At 44.4% G+C, this 19,124-nt stretch overlaps 1 protein-coding gene across 1 annotated transcript in view; it reads left to right on the forward strand.

The window, feature by feature from the left end:
* The window catches only part of ELAPOR2 (endosome-lysosome associated apoptosis and autophagy regulator family member 2), a 1,439,853-nt gene that overhangs the window by 355,411 nt on the left and 1,065,318 nt on the right, over positions 1-19,124 (forward strand). The window lies entirely within an intron of this gene.

The raw sequence follows: 19,124 nt of genomic DNA on the forward strand, positions 1-19,124 counted from the left end.
GAAAACAAGGGAGCAAGCCCCAAACCAATCCATATAGGCACTTACTTGCTAAATACCCTGCTAGTATTACACGGTTACTCTACAATCGAGTTAGGTTGCTCTGTTAAGCTAGACATGCAATTGTAACATTGATAGTCCTTCAAGTAACTTGGTTTAACCAGTGCCCGCTTAGAACGGCGCAATGGTACCACCCTAGGTGACTCCGGTGTCCCAGTTACCCTTTCTGGTACTGGTGTGTCCATCCCTGGAAAAGTGGGGTCCTCGGGAACCTCTCCTTCCGAGCTCCGGCGGTCTCCCTCGGCCCCCAAGATCGGAGATCCTCCTGCCGCTGCGAGCCCTTCTCCCGAAACTAACGGTACTTCCGGGGCTTGCAGTTCCATGGAGTCCTTCTCCTGCACACTCCGCAGAATCTGGTCCACATGTCTCCTCACCACTGAACCTCCATTCAACCTCACCTGGTACGACAAGGGACCCGTGCTCTTGACAATAAACCCAGGAATCCATTTAGGTCCATAACTGAAATTTCGCGTCATCACTGCATCTCCCTACAAGAAACTTCTCTCTCTCCGTCGTCGATCATGATGTTCTTTTTGCCTCCACTGGATCCTCTCTACCTTTGCTCGGATGTTTGGATGCACCAGATCCAATGTGGATCTTAATCTCCGTCCTTGCAACATCTCGGCAGGGGACAATCCCGTGGTAGACTGGGGTGTAATGCGATAGTTGAATAACACCCTTGATACCTTGGCTGCCATACTTCCGTCTCCGGCCCTTTTCATCATTGCTTTAAAGGTCTGGACAGCCCTTTCAGCACATCCATTTGAAGCCGCATGGTATGGTGCTGACGTAACGTGTACAATGCCATTTTTTTCCAGGAAATCCTTGAACTCTTCACTCACGAAACATGAAGCATTATCTGATACAATAGTCTCTGGTAAACCTTGGTTACTGAAACTCTTCCTCAGGCATTCAATGGTAGTGGTGGAAGTGGGTGTTTTTACTGGGTAGGCATCCATCCATTTTGAATGAGCATCCATTATTATCAGAAACATTGCCCCCATAAAAGGCCCTGCATAGTCTATATGAAGTCTCTGCCAAGGTCTACTCAGCCACTCCCATGGGTGTAGTGGTGCCCCCACAGGTAAGTTGCGATGCTGCTGACAGGTTTTACACTCTTTCACAGCGATTTCAATGTCGTGGTCCAACTTTGGCCACCAGAAATAACTTCGTGCTAAAGCCTTCATTCGGGTGATGCCCACATGACCCTGGTGCAGCTGTTGTAAAAGTGCCCGTCTTCCTGGGGGCGGAATTATCACTCGTGCCCCCCACAACACACATCCATCTTGCACACTCAGCTCTGTTTTCCTCACCTCATAAGGCCGGAAAACTGGATCAGGTTGTTGTGTTGTCCAGCCCTGCTGGACCCACTGAAACACTCGAGCCAACACCGGGTCTTTTCGTGTCCAGTCACTCAATTCCTTCGTGGACACCAACGTGATGTCCTCCATCATCAACACTCGGTCCTCCATTTCCTCTCGCTGTGGAGGCCCCGGTAGCGGCAGACGGCTCAGCGCGTCCGCATTACTATGGTGTTGTCCGGGCTTATAAACAATCTCATATTCATAAGCTCTCAACGTTACAGCCCATCTCTGAATTCGGGGAGAAACCATCTGAGGCACGGCCTTCATCTCGTTGAACAGTGACAACAAAGGCTTATGATCGGTGCATACAGTAAACTTCCTGCCATAGAGGTATTTGTGGAACCTCTTAATTCCAAACATTACAGCCAAACCCTCTTTGTCTAGCTGGGAATAGTTTGACTCCGCTGGTGTTAAGGTTCGTGACATGAACCCAATGGGTCTTTCTTGTCCATCTGGCATCCGGTGTGCCAACACAGCCCCTAACCCATAAGGTGAGGCATCACATGACAAAATTAAGTCCTTGTGACTATCGTAGTGCACCGAAACCTCTGAAGACTGCATTAGTTCCTTGGACTGCTCAAACGCTTTGTCTTGTTCCTCCTGCCACATCCACAGGGTCTCCTTCCTTAACAGTTTATGTAAAGGAGCTAACAGCGTTGACAGATTTGGTAGGAACCTGTTATAATAGTTGAGTAAGCCTAAATAAGCCTTCAGCTCTGTAACATTTGTGGGTGCTGGTGCCTCTTGGATGGCTTTTTCCTTATCTGGCAGGGGGTGTAGGCCCGAGGCATCCACCTTGTAACCCAGGAACTCTGCTTCCTTTGCCATGAAAGCACATTTACTCCTCTTCACCCGTAAACCAGCCTCTCGTAGTCGACTTAGCACCTCGTTCAGAGTCTCCAGATGCTCGCCATTGTTCCTACCCGTCAACAGGATGTCATCCAGATACACTGCCACCTTCGGAATTCCTGCCACCAGTCCCTCCATTATTCTCTGGAAAATAGCTGGACTAGAGGAAACCCCAAAGGGTAAACGATTGACTTGGAACAGTCCTTTGTGTGTGTTAAGGGTGACATAGGCCTTTGATCCTTCTTCCAGAACTACTTGTTGATATGCCTGACTGAGGTCCAGTTTACTAAACTTTTCACCTCCCGACAGCTTTTGAAATACATCCTCCACCTTGGGTAATGGATACTGCTCCAGTTTCAAAACTTGGTTCACTGTTAGCTTGTAGTCACCACATATGCGTACAGTATTATCTGGCTTTAATACTGGAACAATTGGTGCCGCCCATTCCGAAAACTTCACTGGTTCAATTATACCTTGCTTGGTGAGTCGCTCCAACTCAATCTCCACTTTCTTCTTCATTGCGTATGGTATGGGTCTAGGTTTGTAAAATCTTGGCGTTGCGTTTTCTTTAACGTGTATCTTTGCTGGTGGACCCCTCCAGGTCCCCAGTTCCTCTTTGAACACTTCTTCATTGTTCTCCAGCACCTCTTGCAAGGCCAGCCCCTGCTGTTCTACTTTATGGAGCCGTAGACAACCCATTTCCAGCTCCTTTAGCCACGCCCGGCCTAACAGGTTTGGTCCCTTACCTGCTACCACCATGACTGGCAACTGTTTGACTTTATCTTTATGTTTTACAGTTACTTTGGCCATCCCCAGTGTGGGAACTGTTTCACCGGTATATGTTTTCAAAGTCACTGAACAGTCCCGCAGCTTCTGAGCTTCTTTTAGCCATAACTTTCCATACTCAGCCTTGGACAGAACTGTCACACTACATCCCGTATCCACTTCAAACTGCACCATTTTACCATTTAAGTCCAACTGGGTTGTAATGGGATCGACTCTTTCCCACCTTGCCTCTTTCATGTTAAACATAGTAAACACTTCCTCGTCTTCCCTGGTGTGGGGATTTGTACCTTCACGCATGTGGTGTGCATACTGCCGTTTAATCTTCCGGTTTCCCTTTCTGTCCATCATACTGCTCTTTTCTTCCCCCTTTCTCGGCTGGTCCCTAGAGGGCGTTGATCGGCACATTTTCTTCACATGGCCCTTTTTCCCGCAAGCATGACATTTTTCATTTAAGAAACGACAGTTCCTTGACAGATGTTCTCCGCCACACCTGTAACAAGCATACTGACCAGACTTCCCTTGTGATTTATGCTCCCCGACCACTTTATGCACTGGCAGTGGGGTAGCACCCCTGCTCCCCACCCCTTCGATGGTTCTTGGCTGTAAATCACGAATGTCTTTATTCGCCGTCTCGATGGCCTGTGCCAACTTCAAGGCCTTTTCAAACGACAACTCAGGCTCCGCTAACAATCTGCGTTGTATGCGGTCATCTGCAATGCCACATATGAGCCTATCTCGTAGCATTTCTGTCAGTCTGTCCCCATAATTACAGTGTTGCGCCAGTTCCCTCAGTACTGCGACATACTCTGTTACCATTTCATTGGCCATTCTAGTCCTTGAATTTAACTTGAACCTTTGGACTATTGCACTCGGCTTCGGGTTATAATGTGACTGAAGCAAGCTCGTCAACTCTGTGAACGATTTATCCCCCGGTTTATCCGGACTCAATAAGTTCCTCATCAGACTGTACGTCTTGCTGCCCACCGAGCTCAGCAATATGGCTCGCTTCCGGCCCGCATCCATTATCTGGTTTGCCTCAAAAAAATGTTCCAACACTTCACAATACTCCTCCCAGGTCTGGGTCTGACAGTCGTATGCAACCAGCGACCCCAACATGGAACCAGACATAACTCCGGCAGGCCCAGTCTCTTCGTCGTCCGACATTAACTGCACCCCACCGTTTTCACTCGCAGCGGACTCGGAGGCATCCCATCCTCGTCGCCAATATGTTATATCCTGGGAAATAAGGAGACCACACGGTTCATGGAGTTGTAAGGCCTTTCTTTATTAAGAGCCTCCAGGTGCGCACCCATGCTACATGTTCACAACTTCGCCATAGCCATACATACACCGGAAACAACAAGTTACCAGAGAATACAGAACCAATACTACATGTTGCTAATTCCCCAGAGCGCCCCTACAGTACAATAACAGTATTACTTGCCCGATACTACAAATTTTAAAGCCAAGAGTTTTGTTAGCTATATGGTGTATGTTTGTGTAGATGTATTTAGGAGATTGTTGTGTCTAACCAATTTCTAAGTTTCTGAATGTGCATCAAGTGGTCTGTTGTCTAGTATATGTTGCATAGTCTTAAAGTAAATGATGACAGCATACAGTGCTTTCACTTTTTACCTCATTATTGAACATACTGATATGACAGATGTCACTTGGTTGTCAGAAGTTATTACAAGTAAGCCACTGAAGCTTTCAGTTGAGAAATGGTACAACTACAGTCACCAATAGAATATCGTTCTCCAGTTTTAATTTGTATGAGAACTGGGGATAATGGATCCACAAATTCAATTTATTTTTGACTGTGAGCAGTGAAGGAAAGAAACCTGAAAAGGTATGGTGTGCCACCTTTTGCCCTGAAAGTTTGTAACTCATTTGGGTTTTGAGCGGCTGATCTTTTATTTATAAAATATAGAATTGAACTGTGAACTTAGTGAATTACGTGATTCATTAATATAACACAGAATAATGTGCGTTATCAAACATAATCAGACAAGAGGCAAATTGTTCAGAAAGTCATATTTTAGTGTTAGAATTTAAGATTAAACACATTGATTCCTGTGCAGTGTCTGAATGAAGTTACTCTGTGGTAATTAAGAACTCCCAGAAGGGTTTGGATTATGTAAAGCTTCCTGTGAGGCAAATAACATTAAAAATAAGTAAACACAGCATAAAAGGCAACCATGAGAACTTTGGGAAGCAAGAAAAGTACTTGAAACATGTTGTTGACAAGGTCTGTGCAAAATTAGTCTCTAACCATGATAAAAAAGAACTTTCTTACAATTAATTGCTTGTGTAGAAGCTGTGCAAAAGAATAGCAATCACTTCGCTAAAGTATGCAAAAATGAAAGAAATTCTAGTCACAGAGATTGCATTTATTGGGATAAAGTCATGAAAATAAGTTTGTTGGCTTAATTGGCATGTGGACGCAGAGTTAATATGCAAGAAAGGAGTGCATAAAGCATGCAGTCAGAACTGGTTAGAAATTTAGACTGAGAAATTCAAATTTAATAATTGAAGTATCTTACTTTGTGTTGACAGATGTGCAGAGTGCATTGGAGGTATTGCATCTGAAAAAGAGCAAACTAAAATGATCTATTTGTCAATTGTTTTTATTCATATTATCACATAAAACTGTGGTGAAATGAAGTGCTTACATGTGAATATTTGTTTGGCAGTTAGTTCACAGGATTAAGGTCATGATCTGTTAACAAGTTCTTTTCATATGTTCCAGGATTTGGTTCCTTTAACCTTCATTTGCTTACTGTGACTCTGATCAAGGCACTTAACCAGACAGTGTGCTCCAAGTTGAGTTTGAAAAAGGACCATGAGTATCAGTGCTCTACTAAGGTTAACAAATACAAATAAATAAGCAAATAAGAATAAAAATGGAAGATTCATTTCTAGGTAGTTGATACAGCTGGAATATCATCCAGTTTGAATGTTTTGACTTGTCTGTGTCTTGTGATCACCAAAAGACTTCAGAGTGGGAATGTGTAATTATTTTGTGAATTTGCTCAAAATGTGCAAATTGGTTTGCTTAGAGTATAACTGTTTACTTATTCATTTGGGCTTTTTACTTAGGAGTCCATGATTCTCAGACATATCCTGCAGTTTATCTGTAGCGCCTGCTGCAGGGGAAAGGTCTGATGTTAAATGGACCATTTGCAATAAGCTGTTATTCCTGTTGCCCCTGCTTTCAGTAGTGGTCAGCAAATAAAGCTTTCATGGGTATGCCATGCAAATAGAAAATGGCCCCAAGGGGCACAATAATAAGTTTTGGAGCTGCATCACCTTTTGTGATGCCCTTTGGAGTTGCATTGGACTATTCTGGCAGAAAGACCACCTAAAGAAATAAGCAAAGTTATATATCTCTTTCTCTTGATACACACACACACACACACGCACACACACATACACACATACACACATATATATAAACATATATATATATATATATATATATATATATATATATATATATGTGTGTGTGTGTGTGTGTTTTTCTTTGCTAATTTTTCTACTCCATCTTGCTTTCTTGCTTAAGCCATGCTGGTAAAGTGTGCTTATAGTAGGCAAATCCCCCCTGCTTACTAATCCACCATTTATTTATATTACTTGCGGTTGGCTGCTTGGCACAGAGGAATGTGACCTGATTACTACCCAAACAACTGGGAGTTTGATTAGCAGCACCAGCACTAAAGGAGACAGGCAGAGAGATGGTGGAACCCACTTTCCTCTTCCGGGTTGTAGAGGATTTAAATGCATTTGGAGGCAGACAAGGAGGTGCAATCTCCCTGGTGGAGACCATAAAAAGACCACCTGTCATGCTGTGGTGGTAAGGACATGCCTGCTTTAAGGAGTCTTCTCTTGTGGATTTAAGGGAAGTACTTTGCAGATAGCCCATTGTGTATCCTTCCCCAGTGCTGTTCCAGATGCATGTGCTCCAGGGACAGGAATAAAACAAAATATACCTTTGATGATAACCTCTGTTGCATGGTGAATGAAACAAATGGGCTGATAGACCAAGAGAGGGTCTGATGGTCAGCAGGAAGTGAAATTGGAGTGAAAAAAGTATTTGTATTGCTTGGGTCCAAGGCACAGTACATTTAAGAGCTCAGTTTGCATGAGTTTCAGTGACATGACTAAATGAATTCTAAGAAAGCATTAAACTCCTTTTTCTAATCTAGGGGTTTCCCTGATGGAACTGTTAGCTTGCCATGCTCTGTTCCTGTTCCTCTTTTCAGTCTCTGACAGAAAATGAGAGAGATCTCACACTTCTTTAAAACACAGTGGATTAAAGTAATTTGATTTTGTTTTTCTAAAAAATGGGTTCAAAAACTAACAAAGATCTGATTAATAAAAAAAAAAAAAAAAAAATTGGTGAGATGTCTGCCAGACTGTTATGCAGGTGTTAGTGTTTGATCTTATACTGTGCTTAAGGTCAGTGTGGAGTAACCCTTGGAGCAAAAGGGAGAGACCAAGATAAAATTGCTTTCAGTTATTGATTCTGTAATAGTGACTGTCCATTATTATAGAGACTGAACCCACCCTTTTCTCTCCATATATATATACTGCAAGACACTAATGATCCAGTTGCAGAAGACATGAGGTCAATGAGCAAAAAACTTCACTTATGGTCTCATACCTTGTCTCCATAGTTCCAGGATCAAGGAGTCTTTACCCGGTTTTCCAGTAATTATGAATAGATTTCTCTATGCTAGAGTCTGATATCAGTGCCACAGATGTCAGCTGTGGCTGTTAATAGCCCTTCTCCAGTACCACGAACATCAGGGTAACTAATGTCAGTCTCACTGAGGTCTTTGTGCATGGCATAGGTGCCATCAAAACCTGTGTATCCAGTGATTACCTTGATAAAATATGCCTATGCTCAGCCTGTACAATAGTCATTTATCTGCCTGATATCCATATTTAACACTGATTGTACTGCTGCTTTTGTTGCTGATGCCAGGCCTTCATGGTTCACCTGTGTCTCCTACTGACATGCCTATTTGTCTTGGAGCAAAGACTGTACATCTCCTGTGCTGTATGTCAACTCAGCGTGTCAGAACACTGCTTTAATGATTGCATTGTCTGCTTCATTAGACTTGCATAACCTTTAAGGGTCTATCTGGCTGCATCTTAAGTTGCATGTCCTGCTGCTGTAAAATTTCCTTCAGAAATCATTGATAACTCGGCCTACCAAAATACCTCACAAGTATCTTAATGTCGTGTGATATGGAGAGAGACCCACCAATGGACAATATGGAACATGCTAGATGTACATCTCTGTCTGACCCCAAGTTTGAAGAGCTCCCCAATTCAAATTTCAGAAGGGGCTTGGCCAGGCGACTTTATCTGGATATGACAAACTTATGTGATAACAGATTATGGATGACTGTTTCATTGAGACCTGATTGGTGTAGGGATGGCAACCCCCCCCCCTTCATGTAGGCAGCTTCACCACTGCATACTTTTTATGTAATATAACTTATCTAGCTGTTGCAGAACATTGACGTAGGTTGCCATATCTCAACAAAATAGACTATGGCTTGTTTTCATGTCAGTCAGTTATACAGTTACCACCAGTGTGACCATCACAAGAAGTTTCCAGGAGGCATGTGGGTTAACCCTTCTTTAAAGAGTGGGAAGACAGACACCATGGCCTCCATACCAAATAATGCAGCATATTTCATCTTCCTAGAGAGTGTCATTTTAGGCATAGGCACCCAAACTGGATATTAGCCTTTGCAGCAGCATTGAAAAAAATCCATATGCCTTACAAGGTAGCCATTCATACTTGAGACATAGCTGATGAGTGTATTTCTGTGTATGTGCATGTATGCACTCTACATTTTGACGTTAAAGATGCCAAATTATGCCTTGCGTGTATTTCCAGCTAAACTTGGTGGATAAACTGTAGTGTGTGACAGATAGACATCCTGGCACTATTAAGACCAGGATGTCAGTTTGTGACTGAGCAAATTCGTGTTCTACATGGAATACAGTGCAGTGCAGTGCAAGTAGTTGTGAACACAACAGGATCTGGTATTGTCATGCACCAGTGCTCCTGGTTTTGCTTGGCATATTTTGGGAAAGAAGGCATTATTCTGAGGTGCCAGAAGTTTGAAGTAAGTATTGCTACATTATTATTTTGTTATCGATACTCCTTTAGCTAGGACTGGTGGCATCATTTTTCATATCTACTGGCTCAACTCCATATGAGTGTGCTAAACTGTACAGTGTACTGACAGTGGCTACAGAATTATTACCTTTAATTATTAATTAATTATTATTGTGACCAAATATTGCATACTTGTAGAAGCCAGCATCTGAGCACAAGCACCTTATCACAACGCATTGTAAAACTACACTTAGAACATCTGTACACACATATACACACACAACCCAGAAACACCTGTACCACGACATACTGTAAACCTACATTCTTTCACTGTCTTACAATTACAAATTTTGGAGGTGGTGGTGGGTGGGAGGGGGATAGTGGCATCTGATTCCACATTCCACATCTGTGTAACTAAAGATCACTTATTCACAGTCTGTGCACTCTGGAGGTAAATGTGATATGAAGCATTAACACACTGTTTATCAGCAGGGCTTTCTCCAGCACAGACTATCCTGTACCTCATCTTATGACTTCATCTCTGCTATCACAAATCATTTATTGTCACTGCCCCCCAGGATTGACTGGTATGCCTCTTCTGCAAAAATAAGTGTGGCCTGAGGGAAGGTATTGGCAAGGTGTAAATGCTCATAAGACTCTGTGGCCTTGTAATATCTATAAACTATGAATCAGGATTGCTTTGTTTCTTACCCAGATTATCTTCTCTAATGCTGCTGTGCAAGCGATGTCAAGTTACATGTTCTCGGTCTTGTGCTTATCGGGTCATTTGGTCCCATTCCATACATTACTACATGAGATAGGCCTGGCTTTTGTGTCATATTTTACATATTTTATATACCACATGTTTTACAACAGCACTTAACCATGACCATGTGGTGTTTCACTCATCTCACATGAACTGTTCTTTCTCATTGAGGACAGGACAGTTGACTGCATGTGTGGGCACTGCAGTCATTACAAAAGCTGTGGATGTCCCTGTTACAAGTGCAGTACTGAATATAACCCATTTTAAGTCTGAACAACTTCATGTAGGACTAGAATCGCCTATAAAATTCAGACTAGTTGTTCCCCGATAAAGTACATATTGTTTGAATTCTATAATTTTTCATTTTGTTACCTGATATCCTAGCATTGCTCAAGCTCTTCTTTTGGGGGGACTGGAAGCATGAGAAAGTTAAGTGAGTAACTGCTCATGGTCAAGCTGTGTGGCATGCAATGTTATGCTTTTTATAATATAAACTATATAGTACATTGAACTTTGTTACACTGCGATTTATAGAGAAAGAACCTTTTGTAGTAAGGCAAGGAGGTTACCTAGATGTGACCTGTGAATCTGTGTAATCAGTACTTCTGCTTTACAGCTGACAACCTGTTAGTACAGGGAGTTTAACTAGACTGTAGCAGTGCTGTAATATAACTGGAATCAGAAGTGGAATTTTACTTGTTGACAAGCAGTTGCTGTAGAAATGACAATTTTCAGTTCACTTGATCTTACTGGGTAAACATGCTGCACAATGAGAACAAAGCTAGTAAGAGAAAATGTGGAATGACCTTGTGTTTTGCAGCTGCAAAGTGTGTGAATATTTTAGTTCACAGAATTTAAAGAGACTGTACCTTTCCAGTGTGTATTACAAAAAATATATGTTAGTGCATTCAACAAGTCTGCTGTCAGTGTGAACATGATGGGTTCTTGGTCTGAATGAAACTGGAGTTTCAGCATGGTTTTGAAGTCAATGTCTTGGAACTTGGTCAGTAAGAGAATCCCTGCTGACCAAATGGAGAAATAGGTAATTAGAGATGATTTAACATTAAGAGTGAGTCAGCATTAAATCCTTTGAACAATGGCACCAGGTAATTTAAGTGGTAGGTTATCCATTGTACATGCAGAGATGGACATACTAAACAGTGCAAATGATAGCGATGCTATATTTTATGCAAATATTAATCTTTTTTGCAGAGCAGATAATTGCTGTGTTACAGTCTGACTTAAAGTTATGCATTGCAGTTTCAGGTGATATTCATGATAGTTTATGTAGCTAATTATCTTCTGAAAATGTTGGTTTTGATGTCAGCTAGTGACAGCTTGTAGGTATTTTAACATTAATATTTTTTCTAATGTAATTTTCGTTGTCTGTTCATGGCATTCTTATTTGCGTAGAGGCATTAACAGTCAGTGACCTTGTAATGCTACATGTGGGTCCTTCCTCCTTGGGCTCAGTAAGGCATTTATGATAAACAATTAACAGTAAAGTTGGAGCTAATTGAATTCAAATTATTGATGTTAAGTTGTCAATCTCGCCTTCATTCTTGCTTGATGGGTTCGGAGCCGATCCTCGGCTCCGACTCGGCACTTGCTAAGCTCGAGAGTCACTTTTACCAGCTCGAGGCAGCCCCATATCCCATGATGCAAGGCGGTAAGTACCCAGATCTCGTTTGCCGCTTCGCTTATGAGGTCCTCCTTTTACCAGCTCCTGGTAAGTGATTTGCTACTTCGCTATTTTAGCCCCTTTTAACTAAAAAACCCTTTATTGTTAGTTTTAAATTAGTTTTAAACTTTTTCTGACAGAAAATTTTCTGTCTTTTCTTATTTTTTTAGTCAGACTTTCTCCCATCCCATCCCCCCCCTGTTAGGGTGTGTGTGTGTTTTTTAGTTATACCTTTTGGTATATTTAATTTAATTTCTTTGACTGGTGTGTGTGTCTGTGTTGGCACCATGTCTAAAGAAAGGGTCTCAGGCTTTAAGAAGTGTGACTCGTGCTGTCAGAAGATGTCTCTGACAGACGGTCACACTTCTTGCCTGTACTGCCTGGGGCCTCTTCACCTGCAGGACTCCTGTGCTATTTGTCATTCTTTCAGCCAGAGAGTCCTGCAGGAAAGAAGGAATAAGTTGATTTTGAGGGCCTTCTTAAGCCAGAGGGCTCTCCGGCTAAGTCGGCTCCATCCAAGACTGCTAAGTCTTCCAAGGCCCAGGCTTCTGTGTCCAAGCCTGCGGCCTCGGCTCCGACTCGTTCTGAGTCGAGATCGGCTCCGGCTGGAGCCGATTCTGGCTTAACTAAGACTTCGGCACCGATGGCTATCGGTGCCGATTCTGGTTCGACCACTTCGGTGTCGGCTCCGATCGGTTCCGACCACCATGTGGCTCAGGCATCGGTGTCGGCTCCGATCGGCTCCGACACCGTTACTTTTGTGGCTGTATCGGCTCCGGCTGGAGCCGATGCATCGAGGCTACCTGTCGGCTCCGATAAGTTGTCGGCTCCGACAGGTTCAATAGTTTCATCGGTTCCGATGGCTCCTTCGAGGAAGAGGTCTAGGTCTCCTTCCTTGGAGCCGATACTTTCGGCTCCGACTTCACCTCTCCTCTCGGAACAGAGCCATCGGAGCCGATCTTCAAGGTCATCCAGGCTTTCTGACCATGATTTAGAGAGAGTGGTCAGTAGATTACTTAAGTCACAGGCACTGGCCCAAATGTTACATAGTCCGTCTCAACAGATGACTATTGGTCCACACCCCGTTGCAGTTCCTCCTTCAACTCTACACCAGAGCTTGGAGTTGGAGTCTTTGGGAATGGTTACTGCTACGGCTGAGGGACAGATACCCCCTTCTGTTCCTTCAGCCTCTACTCTTATCTCCTCTTCGAGACCTTCCTTAGAGGGATTCGGTGGTCGGGCTTCCATGGTCTCCTCCAAGGGGGTGAGTGGCATCGGACCCTTGTCCGAACCCGCTCTTCCCCTTGGAGCCTCGGCCTTGGCGAGCTCGGCTCCGACATCTGCCTCGGAGACTTCCCTTTCGGTGGTCCCTGGAGTTCCTAGCTCTTCGGAACGGGTTCTCTCGGACCTGCCTGGGAGGGGAGCATTCGAGGTGATGAAGAGTGTGCTGGCCACTGGTATCAGCCAGCAGTCTGTTCCCTTAGCTCCTCCCTCTATAGTGCCTGTTGACATCTCTGCCACTTCTCTTGCTACAGGACCCAGAGATCCTCCGCCTCAGGTTTCCCCATTGGGAATATCCCCTCTTCCGAGGATTCTCCTGATGTTTCGGGAGATCCTCCTAGGAAGAGGACTTGTAAGAGGAAACATGTAGACTCCCCCGAGTCTATCACTTCAGATACTGACTTTGATGAGTCAGAGGGATCCCCAAGATCCCCCTCTGAGGATGTCTCCTTCTCAGACATCCTAGAACTCCTTAGACAGAGGGGAAACTGGCCCACCAATAATCCCTCTGAGGATGAGTCAGTATACCTAGAGGCGTTTGGATCTCGGCCCTCCACCTCCTGGGTGTCTCCGCCTTTTGACCCCCTTATGCAGGTTATTGCCCGAAAGGCGTGGGCTGCTCCTGACTCTGTAGAGCCAGTCCCTAGGAGGCCTTCAAAATTTATTACTGCCCCGTGTGATAAGCAATTCCTCACTAAGGGTGTCCCCGCTGATGCCATGGTGGTGGCTGCTGCCACCAAAAAGGAACTTGCAGATCCTTCCGTACCCGTCCATCCTCCTAATAAGGACTCTAGGACCATGGATAGGTACGGTAAGCGGATGTTTTCCTCAGCGACCTTTGCTATGCGTTCGCTGAATTACCTATGTCACTTCACCAGACTCCAAAGGGATATCCTTAAGGAGCTAGGTGATGTTGTACAGGATCCTACAGCTGCAGGAGCTCAGGAAAAAATTGCTTCGCAGCTAGGAACCCTTAATTCCATTGCAAACTCCTCCATGCGGCTAATATCATATGCTGCTGATGGAGCGAGTAGGGCGCAGGTACAGGTGTGGCTCTTAGACGCCAAGCCTGGATGCGGCTATGTGACTTTGCAGATCCCTTTAAGGCGTCCTTCACAAATTTTCCCTTTGATGGGTCAGCTTTGTTTGGCCCTCAAGTGAAGGAAACTCTGACCAGGTGTGAGCAGGACGGCAAGACTCTTTCTGCCGTAGGAGTCCGTTTTTCCACCCCTTCTAGACCTTACCCCAAAGGACAGAAAGGTGGCAAAATGTGGTTCCGTAAATCCCAAGGAGTCACGCGGATTCACGTGGTCAGTTTACCCCTAGAGGCAGAGGGGTAACAACAACAGATGCCGCTCTAGAGGCAGAGGGGTCCAAAAACCAGGGAAACAGAGAGCCTCTCTCTGACAAGCCCTTTCAGCATCCCTGAGATGTTGCCCGGCTGTCCATCCTTGGAGGCAGTCGGGGGAAGACTATCGCTGTACCCAGAAGCCTGGCATTCCCTCACTCAAGACAGATGGGTACAGCCGATCATATCCGAGGGTTACAAAATTCCTTCGAGGAAAGTTCTTTTTATCACTCAAATTCCCTTCCAGATGTACCACCCGGTCTAAGGGAAATTGCAGAGTTAGAAGTCTTAAAACTTCTGCAAAAAAGAGCCATTCAGCCAGTCACAACAGATCATTCAGAGCCCGGAATCTACTCAAGGTTCTTTTTGGTCCCCAAAAAGACGGGAGACTGGAGATCAATATTGGATCTCAGCAGACTCAACAAGTCTGTGAGGAAGACAAGATTCCGAATGGTCACTCTTCAGTCAATTCTGCCCTTCTTACAGAAGGACAACTGGATGTGCTCTATAGATCTTCAGGATGCGTACTATCACATCAAAATTCACAGACGCTCCAGGAGATTTCTCCGCTTTCGGCTGGGGTCCAGTCATTTTCAGTTCAGAGCCCTGCCCTTTGGTCTCACTACAGCCCCCAGAGTGTTCACCAAATGCATGGCAGTGGTCATGGCTCACCTGAGACGTCAAGGATTCCAGGTGTTTCCGTATCTCGACGACTGGCTCCTTTCAGCCACCACCAGGCATCAGCTTATTCAAGCCAGGGATTACACAATAAAGCTTTGTACTCTTTTGGGCATCTCGATAAACTTCGAAAAGTCATCCTTATCGCCCTGCCAGTCTATTACTTTCATAGGCGTAAACTTAAACACTGTTCGGATGTCAGCTACCCTTACAGATCAAAGAGTTTCAGACATTCAAAGTCATGTCAGGATCATTCTAGCCAGCAAGAAAGTACAGGCCAGAATGGTTCTAAAGGTATTAGGCCTCATGGCTGCGGCCATTACTCTTCTTCCCCTGGCTCGCTTCTACATGCGCCTTCTTCAGTGGATGTTGTTCACACAGTGGTCGTACCAACAACTTCCAATGCGTCACCAGATTCTGGTGACACAGACTTGCAAAGATCATCTTGCTTGGTGGATCACATCTCCCCAGGTTCACCAAGGCAGAAACTTTGTACCCCCATCCCCGGTAGCCACTGTCACCACAGATGCCTCCCTGATCGGGTGGGGGGGTCATTATCAGGGCAAGATGGTTCATGGGATGTGGCAGCCGTTCGAGTACCACCTGCACATAAATGTCCTGGAGATGAGAGCAGTGCTTTTAACGTTGCAAGCCCTCAACGACTTTCTTCCCGTAGGGACAATTGCAGTCCACACAGACAACATGTCTGTAGTTTGGTATATCAACAAACAGGGCGGAACCAAGTCCTACCCCTTGTGTCGAGAAGCGCTCAGGCTATGGCAATGGGCAATCTCATCTCATCGGTTTCTGGTAGCAACGCATATCCCTGGGAAAACCAACATTGTAGAGGACAGATTGAGCAGAGCTATTCTCATGCCTCACGAGTGGTCTCTCAAGCAATCTATAGCGGAAGAGATTTTTCTGGAATGGGGTCGTCCATGTTGCGATCTTTTTGCTACTCCCCAAAACAGCAAATGCCCAGACTTCTTCTCTCTCTTCCCTCTTCCAGGCCATCCCCCCAGAGACGCTCTGACCCAGGATTGGCCCCAGGGACTTCTTTATGCCTTCCCTCCATTTCCTCTGATCCCTCAAGTTATCCAGAAAGCTACCGTTTTGAGAGCCAAATTGATTCTCATTGCCCCTTACTGGCCTCGACAAGTTTGGTTCCCGTTCCTCCATCGTCACCTTTTGGTGCAGCCGTGGCATCTGGACCCAGTGCCAGATCTTCTGATTCACCGATCCGGTCAGCGGCACCGGTCTATCCCTTCTCTCAACCTCACAGCATGGTTGCTCCACTTCCTTCCTTAGCCAGGCTTCCTTTGATCTCTAACCCAGTTAGAGACATCATAGTAGCTTCTTTAAAATCCTCTACCAGGAGGATTTATGCAAGCAAATGGAAACGTTTCTCTTATTGGGCTAAGGCCAAGAATATTGATCCTTTCACTGCCCCTGTTCAGGCAGTCCTGGACTTCTTAGCAGAGATTTTTCATGCAGGCTCCTCTTCTTCCACAGTCAGAGTTCAATTGGCTGCTATCTCGAACTTTCATGTCGGGGTCGCAGATCACAATATTATGTCCCATAGGCTCTGCAGGGCCTTCTTGAAAGGAATTTTCCTACTAAAGCCTCCAATCAGGAATCCTCCTCCTCAGTGGGATCTAAATTTAGTGCTGACATCCTTGATTCTACCCCCCTTCGAGCCAGCTGTTTCTTGTTCCCTGAAATTTCTTTCTTGGAAAACTTTATTCCTAGTGGCTATTACATCGGCCAGGAGGGTGTCTGAACTTCATGCTCTATCGGTTCGACCCCCCTATTTGTTTTTTCACAAAGACAGAGTATCTTTGAGAACTAATCCGACCTTTTTGCCTAAGGTCTCTTCAAAGACCAATTTGCATCAATCCATTGATCTCCCTGTATTTTTCCCAAACTATTCAGACAGAGCCGAACAAAAACTACATTATCTTGATGTCCACCGTCAACTCAGATATTATTTGGACAGAACAAAAAGTTTAGGAAATCTGATCAACTTTTTGTTTCCTATGCGGATAATAAGAAAGGCCTTCCTGTTTCTAAAGTGACCTTGTCTAGATGGCTTTCTTCGGTCATCTCTGAAATTTATCTGCTCAGGGGAAAACAGCTGTGCTCAAAACCTAAAGCACATTCAACTAGGAGCTTAGCTACTTCTACAGCCTTTCAAGCTAGACTTCCTTTAGACACTATTTGTGCAGCGGCCACTTGGGCCACTCCTCACACTTTTGTTTCCCATTACAAATTGGACTTGGCCTCCAGGGACAGAGCCAGTTTTGGCTCTACAGTCCTCAAGAGTCTGTTCCATTGAGCCACCCAGGATAGAGGTGCTAGGGGCCGGTCCCATCAAGCAAGAATGAAGGCGAGATTGACAACTTAACATTAAGAAGTTATGTACCTACCATAACGTTCCATGTTAGTTGTCTTCTCTCGCCTTCTTTCTTGCGACCCTCCCTCCTTCCCCCAGGCCTGGACAGACCTTTTTATAAGAAATTATTATGCTGAAGACCATTCAGACCTGGTCCTTCTTCCATCCTGTAAGTTTTCTTTCTTCCTTTTGGAAGTGTTTTATGCTTGGTGCTATTGCCCTTTGTCATCAAACGAGATCTGGGTACTTGCATCATGGGATATGGGGCTGCCTCGAGCTGGTAAAAGTGACTCTCGAGCTTAGCAAGTGCCGAGTCGGAGCCGAGGATCGGCTCCGAACCCATCAAGCAAGAAAGAAGGCGAGAGAAGACAACTAACATGGAACGTTATGGTAGGTACATAATTTCTTATTTTCAATTTAACATGACAATGTTAAACCCATTGTACTACATTACCATCTTTGATTGAAAGGACGATTTGTACTCACAAACTTCAGAAAAAGTCTGTTTTGCCACCACTACCTTACATAATTTTGTTTTTGCTTCATTAGCATGGCGAGTCACATGAAAAGGGTCTGTGTTCTACCTGTTCAAAATTTATGATAGCAGTTCATTGGCCAGCAGTGACTCCCATGTACCATAGATTTTTGGTGATCCTGATGTATTTTTGCAAAAGAATATGTTTCCTTTATAGGATTTTCATTTCATCAGTCTTCTAAACAACTTGTCCTGGTGAAGGTTGTGATTTCTGCAAGTTGAACAAGGGATACCAAGCTTCTCTGCTTCCATCAGCAGCCCCTAACTCATTCTGGGGGATCCACATGTGTTGCCAGGCCTGTTGAGACATCATCTTTATAGCATGTCCTGGGTCTGCCCCAGGGGGAACCAGTCAGTGGGCTGTACCTGGTGCACCTCACAGTAGCGGTGACTCAGGGTAAATTCTCATTAGGTACCTGAACTACCTCAATTGGATTTCGTCAGCCCAGAGGAACAACCAGCTGCACTCCTCACAGATTGCCAGGCTCCTTGCTCTGTCATGGGGAGTGACCCCAGCAATCCTATGAATGAGCCTATTTCTACTGCTTATATCCATGATGTCAGCCTTTTGATCACTTTGTGGGATTTTCCACATTGAATTATTCATTAATAATGACTTCACCAGTTTGGCGGCTTAAACATAGGGATATGTCAGGTCATAGCTATAACATCTGTTATTATTTTAGATAACTTAATTGATGTAGTCCGCGCCATATACTGGTTAATGGTATCCAGAGTTGAACAGATCAGTCTGTAAACTGTTGGTTAAGTTGGTGAGAATGGTAATTAATTCAGGTAGCTAGACTAGTCTGAAAATTAGTTTTATCAGGCTTTAAAATTTTGTAGGCAAATAGAAATGTACAAATTGATGAATATGCAACTGATGATGTAACATACACAGATGGCTTAATTAAGAATTTGACACAATGCATTGTTACATGACTTCCACATGTGTTGTATTAGTGTGTCTGTCAACAAGGAGCAAGTGAGCATCTAACTGGTAGTTTTGAACAGCAGGAATTTTGCTTCCAGCAACTATAAGTGGTGAACTAAGATGGCAATACCTCTCATCTCTACATATATAACTGTATTACTGGACTTTAGAACCCCCCCCCCCCACCACACACACACACACACACACACACACACACACACACACACACACACACACACACACACACACACACACACAAATGCCACTTTTCTGCACTTTGAATTGTTTTAAACTGTGTAGTAGAAACATTTCAT

Source organism: Protopterus annectens, chromosome 11.part0 (genome assembly GCF_019279795.1).
Source record: "Protopterus annectens isolate FY-2018-M chromosome 11.part0, PAN1.0, whole genome shotgun sequence".
Classification (NCBI taxonomy): domain Eukaryota; kingdom Metazoa; phylum Chordata; order Ceratodontiformes; family Protopteridae; genus Protopterus; species Protopterus annectens.